Source organism: Panthera leo, chromosome B2, assembly GCF_018350215.1.
Source record: "Panthera leo isolate Ple1 chromosome B2, P.leo_Ple1_pat1.1, whole genome shotgun sequence".
NCBI classification, from domain to species: domain Eukaryota; kingdom Metazoa; phylum Chordata; class Mammalia; order Carnivora; family Felidae; genus Panthera; species Panthera leo.
Genome location: NC_056683.1, coordinates 30,504,072 through 30,511,383, shown reverse-complemented (window position 1 = coordinate 30,511,383; position 7,312 = coordinate 30,504,072). Strand labels below are relative to the sequence as shown.

Genomic DNA, 7,312 nt, shown 5'->3' with positions numbered 1-7,312 from the left:
ATACTAAGCAATCAACACCACCATCTACCTCCAGAATTCTTTATCTTGTAAACTGAAATTCTATATCCATTAAACTCCATTTACCCCTTTCCCCAGCCCCTGGCAACTAGCACAGGCATGGGTTTTTTTTTTTTTAATATTTATTTTGGAGACAGTGCAAGCAGGGGAGGGACAAAGAGAAGGGTCCAGAGGATCCAAAGTGGGCACCATGCTGACACCAGTGAGCTTGAACCCAAGAACTATGAGATCATAACCCAAGGCAAAGTCAGGCACTAAACCCACTGAGCCACAGTGGTGACCATGTTTTGTTGTTTTTAACTTTAATACTTATTCTTGAAAGAGACAAAGTGGGGGGGAGGGGAGAGAGACACAGAATCTGAAGCAGGCTCCAGGTGCACAGCAAAAAGCCAGATGAAGGGTTCAAACTCACAAACTGGTGATCATGACCTGAGCTGAACGCAAGCTAAGTGCCTGTGTTAACATTTCGACATCCTAAAAATCTTCACTACTTGTTAAGTACATCTAACCCATTAGAATCCTATGGCAGACCACCTAGAAATGCTTAATGTTAGCGTCAACCTAGTTTTTTTATCTTGTATATAGCTGCGAAGAGACATAGCTAGAGGTCAACTGTGATGCTCATTCACAAAGTTACCTTTCACTTCCCTAAATCTTTTTGTACGACTTTGCTTATACAAAAACCAAACTTTTACTTTGCACTAAAGCATTTTATTAGAATCCTTTTGACAAGACCAAGTATTTGATTACAATGAAGCAAAGTGGTCTGAATGATATTTAAAGATCTCAAAACTTCTATGCAGTTTTTTTTCTCAAGTTCAAAGCTGCTCACAGGTTAATGCAGGACAGCTAGATGAAGTTCCTAGGATTTGCTCAACACCAAATAAGACACATCCTCTCGTTAGCAAAATCCTGAAATTCATAAAAGAACATCTATTAGAAACACGCACACAACTAGAATTAAAGCATGAACTTGGGTGGGTAGAGAAAGCAGGAGTGATTCGTGGTTTCAAATATCCTCAGAGAAATGTTAATGGTCCAAGAAAGTTACCATTACCATTCTGGGGCTGAAGAGAAACTGGTACTCACCATAGGAGCCAGGGAGAAAGGACATGGCTCTTCACTCCTCATTGCAGCCCAAAGATTCAAGTGGCAGGAGCCACTATCTAGGTGACCCAGAAGTCTCAACAGCACTTCTCCAAGAGGCTAAGTTCCCAACTTCAGCCCTTCAGTCACCAGATTAGACACTGATCTGTGAAAGGGCACTGCCCCAAGTAGGCTTCTAGAATAATCAGGCTAGAAAAGTAAAAAGACAACCATCGAGAAGCACAAGCAAATTTAAAGGCCCTCCTGTTGGCCCCTTCTCAGACCCAAGCATCCAGTTCTCCAAATGAGTCAGAACTTAATTTTTGACATCAAGCCCAGCATCAGAGACTCTAGTCTGAGACAATCATCATTCCCAATTTAGGGAGACCTGGATGAAGGCAGGCGATTCTGAGAAGCGATTTAATACACTGAAAGACAATGGCCTTTCATCCAATATAAATAAGGATGCAGCAAAAGAAGAGTGCAGAAATGGCAAGCGCAAAAGTTAAATTACAGTGAAAAAAAATCCAGGATTGTGGTGTGCACACACACAGAACCAAAAAACCTCCACTGGGGAATACAAAATGTACAGTAAGGAGGCAGGTTTAACCACAATTAGGCAAATGTATAAAAAGTTACCAAATTTTTTTTTTAAAAAGTTCAAGAGGGACATCTGGGTGGCTCAGTCTGGGTGGCATATCGGACTTTGGCTCAGGTCACGATCTCAGGGTTCGTGGGCTCAAGCCCCACATCAGATTCTGTGCTGGCAGCTCAGAGCCAGAAGCTTGTTTCAGATTCTGGGTCTCCCTCTCTTTCCCATCACACTCGTGCTCTCTTAAAAATTAATAAAACATTGGGATGCCTGGGTGGCTCAGTCGGTTAAGCACGGGACTTCGGCTCTGGTAGTGATCTCACAGCTCATGGGTTCGAGCTGGCCATCAATCAGGTTCTGCACCCCTTCATGCTGTCTCCCTCTCTCAGAAATAAACGTTAAAAAAAAAAAAAAAAAAGACTTCACAGTGACCCCATGAAAAGAGTGTTCTGGGATCAAAACAGTCTGAGAAGCACGGAGAAGAATCTCACACCTAATACTCACCTTTATTCAAGGGTAACACATGGCGAGCACCTTAAAACACCTAGTGGAAAAATGAAACACAGAGATAGGCCACACTTGTGTTTTTTGGCCACGAGCTTCTCCCCAGCACAGGTACCAGGAAGACCCAGCCCGGGGGAGGGAGATGGTCAGCGCGCTGCGGTGACGGCGTCAGCGAGACACTCAGAATCACCTGGGTTCATCATCACCCCCGTCTTCCCCAAGGCCACCGCCAGCCATTCCATCTCGCACAATCCACTCACCCTCGTGGCGCTGCGAACCAGCCTGCGAAGACCAGGGCCCTGGGAAGAAACCCATGAGTCAGCAGGGGCCGGGGGCAACCCCAGCCGAGTACCCCCCCTGCCCTGGGCTGGGTCAGTTCCAAACGATGGCGTCACGTACACATCAGAAACTCTAGTCTGTAATGGCAGTTCATCCTGCTCAGCCCGAGGCTGCAGTCCCCTCACCCAACAGGAACCCGAGATACCTACACGAAGGAAGCTTGGCAGAGACAGCGCAGGTCGCCGGGGCCGCCGCCTCCCCCTGGCGTAGGGGATGGCGCCAGAGCAGCCCCCCCCGGCGCAACACAGCACGCAGACATTCTCCAAAAGCAAGTGCATCGCACAGAGAAATATAATGGCGGAGTCCCGGCTATTTATGGCGACGTGGGGTCGGGGGCCTGACGGGTATGGCTGTCTTCGTCGATGCCTGTTCGACCCACGGCATTTTCCCCTTCGTTCAAACAAGAATAAAGCAAGTGAAAGAGAGGCCAGGAGTGAATGTTTCACACTCTTCCGGGCAAATAATTCAGACCTATTTTGTTAATTTTGAAAAACAAAAGACAGATGACCGTCTCTCCATCGGCCGGGCCGGAGACAGTCCCTGGCGCGGCAGGAAGCCTGCGCAGCTGAAAGCCTGCGCAGCCGAGTGCTTTTCCTTATTAGCTTCCCGGGCTGACAAGTCCCCGCTGGAGTAACTCCTCCCTCGTCCTCACCAGTTCGGGGTCCTGGTCACGCTCAGAGACTGTCACCTGCTCTGTCTAGCCAGCGAAATCTGAATTCACCGCCCACTCCAGCCCGCAGACCTATCAGTCATATTAACCTTAGTGTCTTTTTTTTTTTAACAGCTTTATTAAGATATAAATAACATACAATAAACAGTTTTTTAACATAGACCATTTGATAACTTAAAAAAAAAATCTAACCTTTTAAGTGTACAGTTCAGTAGTGTTGAATGTATCACGTTGTTGTGCAACCTATCTGCAGAACTTTATCCTACTATACCCATGAAACTACTCCCAGTTCGTTTCCTGTCCTCTTTATGAGCAGTTCATGGACTGGGAGTTGGCCAGAAATGGTAGACGTGTTCAGTACACTCTAAATAGAACCATATATCTCAGGAGGGTTAGAAGCAAAACAAATAGGGGTGCTGTAGCAACAGCCAGGCCCTGTTCTCCCTTTGCTAGTTTTTCTCCCCCAGAAATCTGGTCATTTGCTCTTGGCCTCTATTAAGAGGCCATCAACTCATAAATTATCCCAAATCCCACCTTCCTGGATGGACCCTTCTATACCTCCTCATTTATAAATGTAGTTAGTGTTTGGTGATGTATGTTGGCCTCTTCATCTTTTATGAGAAAGGAATATATGAGTTGGGGGTTCCACATCATACAAAATCATTTTTGTTTTTAGTAATCTCTATACCGAAGGTGGGGCTCGAACTCATGACCCCAAGATCAAGAGTCACATGCTCTACCCAGCCAGCCAGGCACTCCCAAAATCAGTCTTATTTTATTTTATTTGTATTTATTTTTGAGAGAGAGAGTGTGTCAGGGAGTAAGCAGGGAAGGGGCCTAGAGAGAGGGAAACACAGAATCTGAAGCAGGTTCCAGGCTCTGAGCTGCCGGCACAGAGTCCTACATGGGACTTGAACCCACGAACTGGGAGATCATGACCTGGCCAAAGCCAGAGGCTTAACCGACTGAGCCACCCGGGCGCCTCTTATCGTTATATTTTTTTTAATGTTTATTTATTTTGAGAGAGCGAGCGAGCAGGGAAGTATCAGAGACCGAGGGAGAGTGAGAATCCCAAGCAGGCTCTGCACTACCAGCGTAGAGTCTGCCATGCAGGGCTCAAACCCAGCAACTGTGAAATCACTACCTGAACTGAAAGCAAGAGTCAGATGTTTAACTGAGCCACCCAGGTGCCCCAGTCTTCTTCTTAAGTCCCATAATTAGGCACAGTGGACACAGATTAAAATGCAGAAGAAGGCCATTGTGGGTGCAGAAAATATATCCTCTTACTTCTGCAATAATCTTTCCATCTTGCCCCAAGGTTTCAGACTTCCATCAAAAAAATGTCTTCCCAGGAGCACCTGAGTGGCTCAGTCAGTTGAGTACTTCTGAGCTTTGATTTTGGCTCAGGCAGTGATCCTGGGATCGTGGTACTGAGTCCCGCATCTGGTTCCATGCTGAACGCTGAGCACGGGGTGTGCTTGAGAGTGTCTCTCTTCCTCCTTCTGTCTCTCTCCCCTGCTCACGAAAGCTCTCTCTCCTCTAACATAAAAAATACAACTGCTTAAAAAAAAAAAAAAATCTCTTCCCAGGGGCACCTGGCTGGCTCAGCTGGGAGAGCATGAGACTCTTGATCTTGGGGTCTTGAGTTTGATCTCCACATTGGCTATAAAGGGGCACCTGGGTGGCTCGGTCGGTTAAGCATCCGACTTCGACTCAGGTCATGATCTTACAGTCTGTGAGTTCGAGTCCTGCGTTCGACCCTGTGCTGACAGCCTGGAGCCTGCTTTGGATTCTGTGTCTCCCTCTCCCTCTGCTCCCCCCACCTCATGCTCTGTCTCTCTCTCTCAAAAATAAACATTTAAAAAAATTTTTTTAAATAATAAAAATAAAAAAGAAACAAAAAATCTCTTCCAAGAATCCTGCAGTATTCACTTGTTCACTTGATACATTTCTCAACTCTTAGGGGCTGAGTTTCGCCCACAGTTGATGCTGCAAAGTAGACTTTGCTTTAAGTTCCAAAATGTGTATGTGTACCAGTAGCTAATGAATTCTCATATTAAAAAAAAAAAAAAAATTGGGGAGTCTCTTTTCTTTTTTTTAACATTTGTTTTTTAGGGGCACCTGGGTTGCTCAGTCGGTTAAGCGTCTGACTTCGGCTCAGGTCATGATCTCACACTTCGTGGGTTCAAGCCCCGCATCGGGCTCTGTGCTGACAGCTCAGAGCCTGGAGCCTGCTTCAGATTCTGTGTCTCCCTGTCTGTCTGCCCCTCCCCTGTTCACGCTCTGTCTCTGTCTCAAGAATAAATAAACATTAAAAAATTTTTGTTTTTTATTTTATTTTAGTAATTTCTACATCCAACATGGGGTTCAAACTTAGGACCCCAAGATCAAGAGTTAAATGTTCACCTTTTTATTTTTATTAAAAAAAATTTTTTTTAATGTTCATTTATTTTTGAGAGAGAGAAAGAATGCAAGTGGGGGAGGTACAGAGAGAGGGGAAAACACAGACTCTGAAGCAGGCTCCAGGCTCTGAGCTGTCAGTACAGAGCAGAGCCTGACCTCATGAACTGCGAGATCAGATGCTCAACCAACTGAGCCACCCAGCCACCCCAAGCATTACAAGCTCTCTGGACTGAGCCAGCCAGGTGCCCCTGAATTACCATATTCTGATGTTGCTTCCTAAAGAACCACTTCCCAGCCTCAGGGATTCTCTTTTTTGACCCATCAAGCTGTCCTTGGAGATTTCCCTAACCTCTATCACTGCTGCTGCCAGTGAATCAACACTTCTAGGCCTTTCAAGCCTCAGGCTCCCATTCACTGTAGAAAGCCCATTACCGCCAAGGGCTGTTCCCACTAGCAGACACCTTCCCCCCTCTTCCATGCCCCAGCCCTCTAAAAATGTAATCAGCAATAGCCTCTGATGTGATCATTTTTCTCCACTATTGGCTGCACATTAGAAACACTCAGACAGCTTTACTTCCATACAATGCCTTAGCCCACTCCCAAAGATTCTGACTCCTGGTGGAGGCCTGGCAGCAGTATTTTTTTTAGCTTCCCCCACTGATTTTAGTATACCACTAAGTTGGAGAAACATGTTTCCAATAGCTTGCAGCTACTTATTCCCTATCTTACCTGCCAGGTTACAGGAAAACAAAAAACAAACAAAAAAACCCTAACAAACCCAATTTCTGCTGCTGCTGCTGCTGCTGCAGTTAAAACTACATTTACCATATTCTATGATAGGAAGCTACAGTGTTATAGTTCATCTATTTTTCTGAGTAAAACAAGCCTTTGAGAATTGGCCCAGGAACCAAAAGAACTTACTATATTCCATTTCCTTTACAAGCTTTCAAGGAGAGCTTCCTATATTTTGTAATTCCTAAAATGTTTGATTTTCCCAGAGGGTGCAGATTTATTGAAAAACAGAACTTGAGCTTCAATTTGTTTTTATTTTGGAGTAGTTATTTCCAGGCTCAGTTTTGGGGAGGTAGAGGTTGAGATTCTATCAGGCTAAAGAAAATGTTAAGGACATCTAACTGCTCTGGCAGGAAGAACCCCCTGGGGAAGAGCTTGTAATGGGAAGAAAGCCCATTTCCTTGATCTTCCCAGCTGTATCCTGTACCCAGCTTTCAGCTCCTTCTCCTTCTTAATTAAATTTGATCTTACTTTAAATTCCTCTGGTTTTGAGATTGTCCATAAAAAGGACAAAGAGGTTACTGATCGTTAAAACTGGGGTAAAACCATCACTTAGAACCGGACAGGAACCCAATGCCAATGGTGTTCAGGCAGTGTGGAAAAAAAACCAGCATTTGTTGCTAATTTTGCCCTGGATGTAGTTGAGGTGACCACTCTCACATGCTAATCTATGAAAAAACTTTAGGACACCTGATTTAGAAGATGGGGAGATAGAAATTACTGAAGATTACTGGGGGAAAGCACAGAAGTTGCCTCATTATAAAGTTATTTAGGGTAACCGTGGGGTGGTCTTGAGCCGACAACCAAGAAAGAATTCTTGAAGATGACTTTAGTGCAAAAAAGGTGATTTTATTAAACCATGCGGACAGGACCTATGGGCAGGAAGAGCTGCACTGGTGTCCTGACTG

The 7,312-nt window shown here is 45.1% G+C and overlaps 1 long non-coding RNA gene and 2 other non-coding genes across 3 annotated transcripts; all 3 read right to left on the bottom strand.

The window, feature by feature from the left end:
- Positions 1–707: 707 nt before the first annotated feature.
- LOC122219708 lies at positions 708–2,835 on the bottom strand. The gene is made up of 5 exons (XR_006202525.1): positions 2,689–2,835; positions 2,461–2,499; positions 2,201–2,240; positions 1,108–1,314; positions 708–930 (listed from the first exon to the last, which is right to left on the bottom strand). It is a non-coding gene; the product is annotated as an uncharacterized LOC122219708 (long non-coding RNA).
- Positions 1,411–1,479, bottom strand: LOC122220858. Its single transcript, XR_006203025.1, has one exon. It is a non-coding gene; the product is annotated as a small nucleolar RNA SNORD52 (small nucleolar RNA).
- LOC122220861 lies at positions 2,345–2,407 on the bottom strand. The gene has a single exon (XR_006203028.1). It is a non-coding gene; the product is annotated as a small nucleolar RNA SNORD48 (small nucleolar RNA).
- Positions 2,836–7,312: the final 4,477 nt, after the last annotated feature.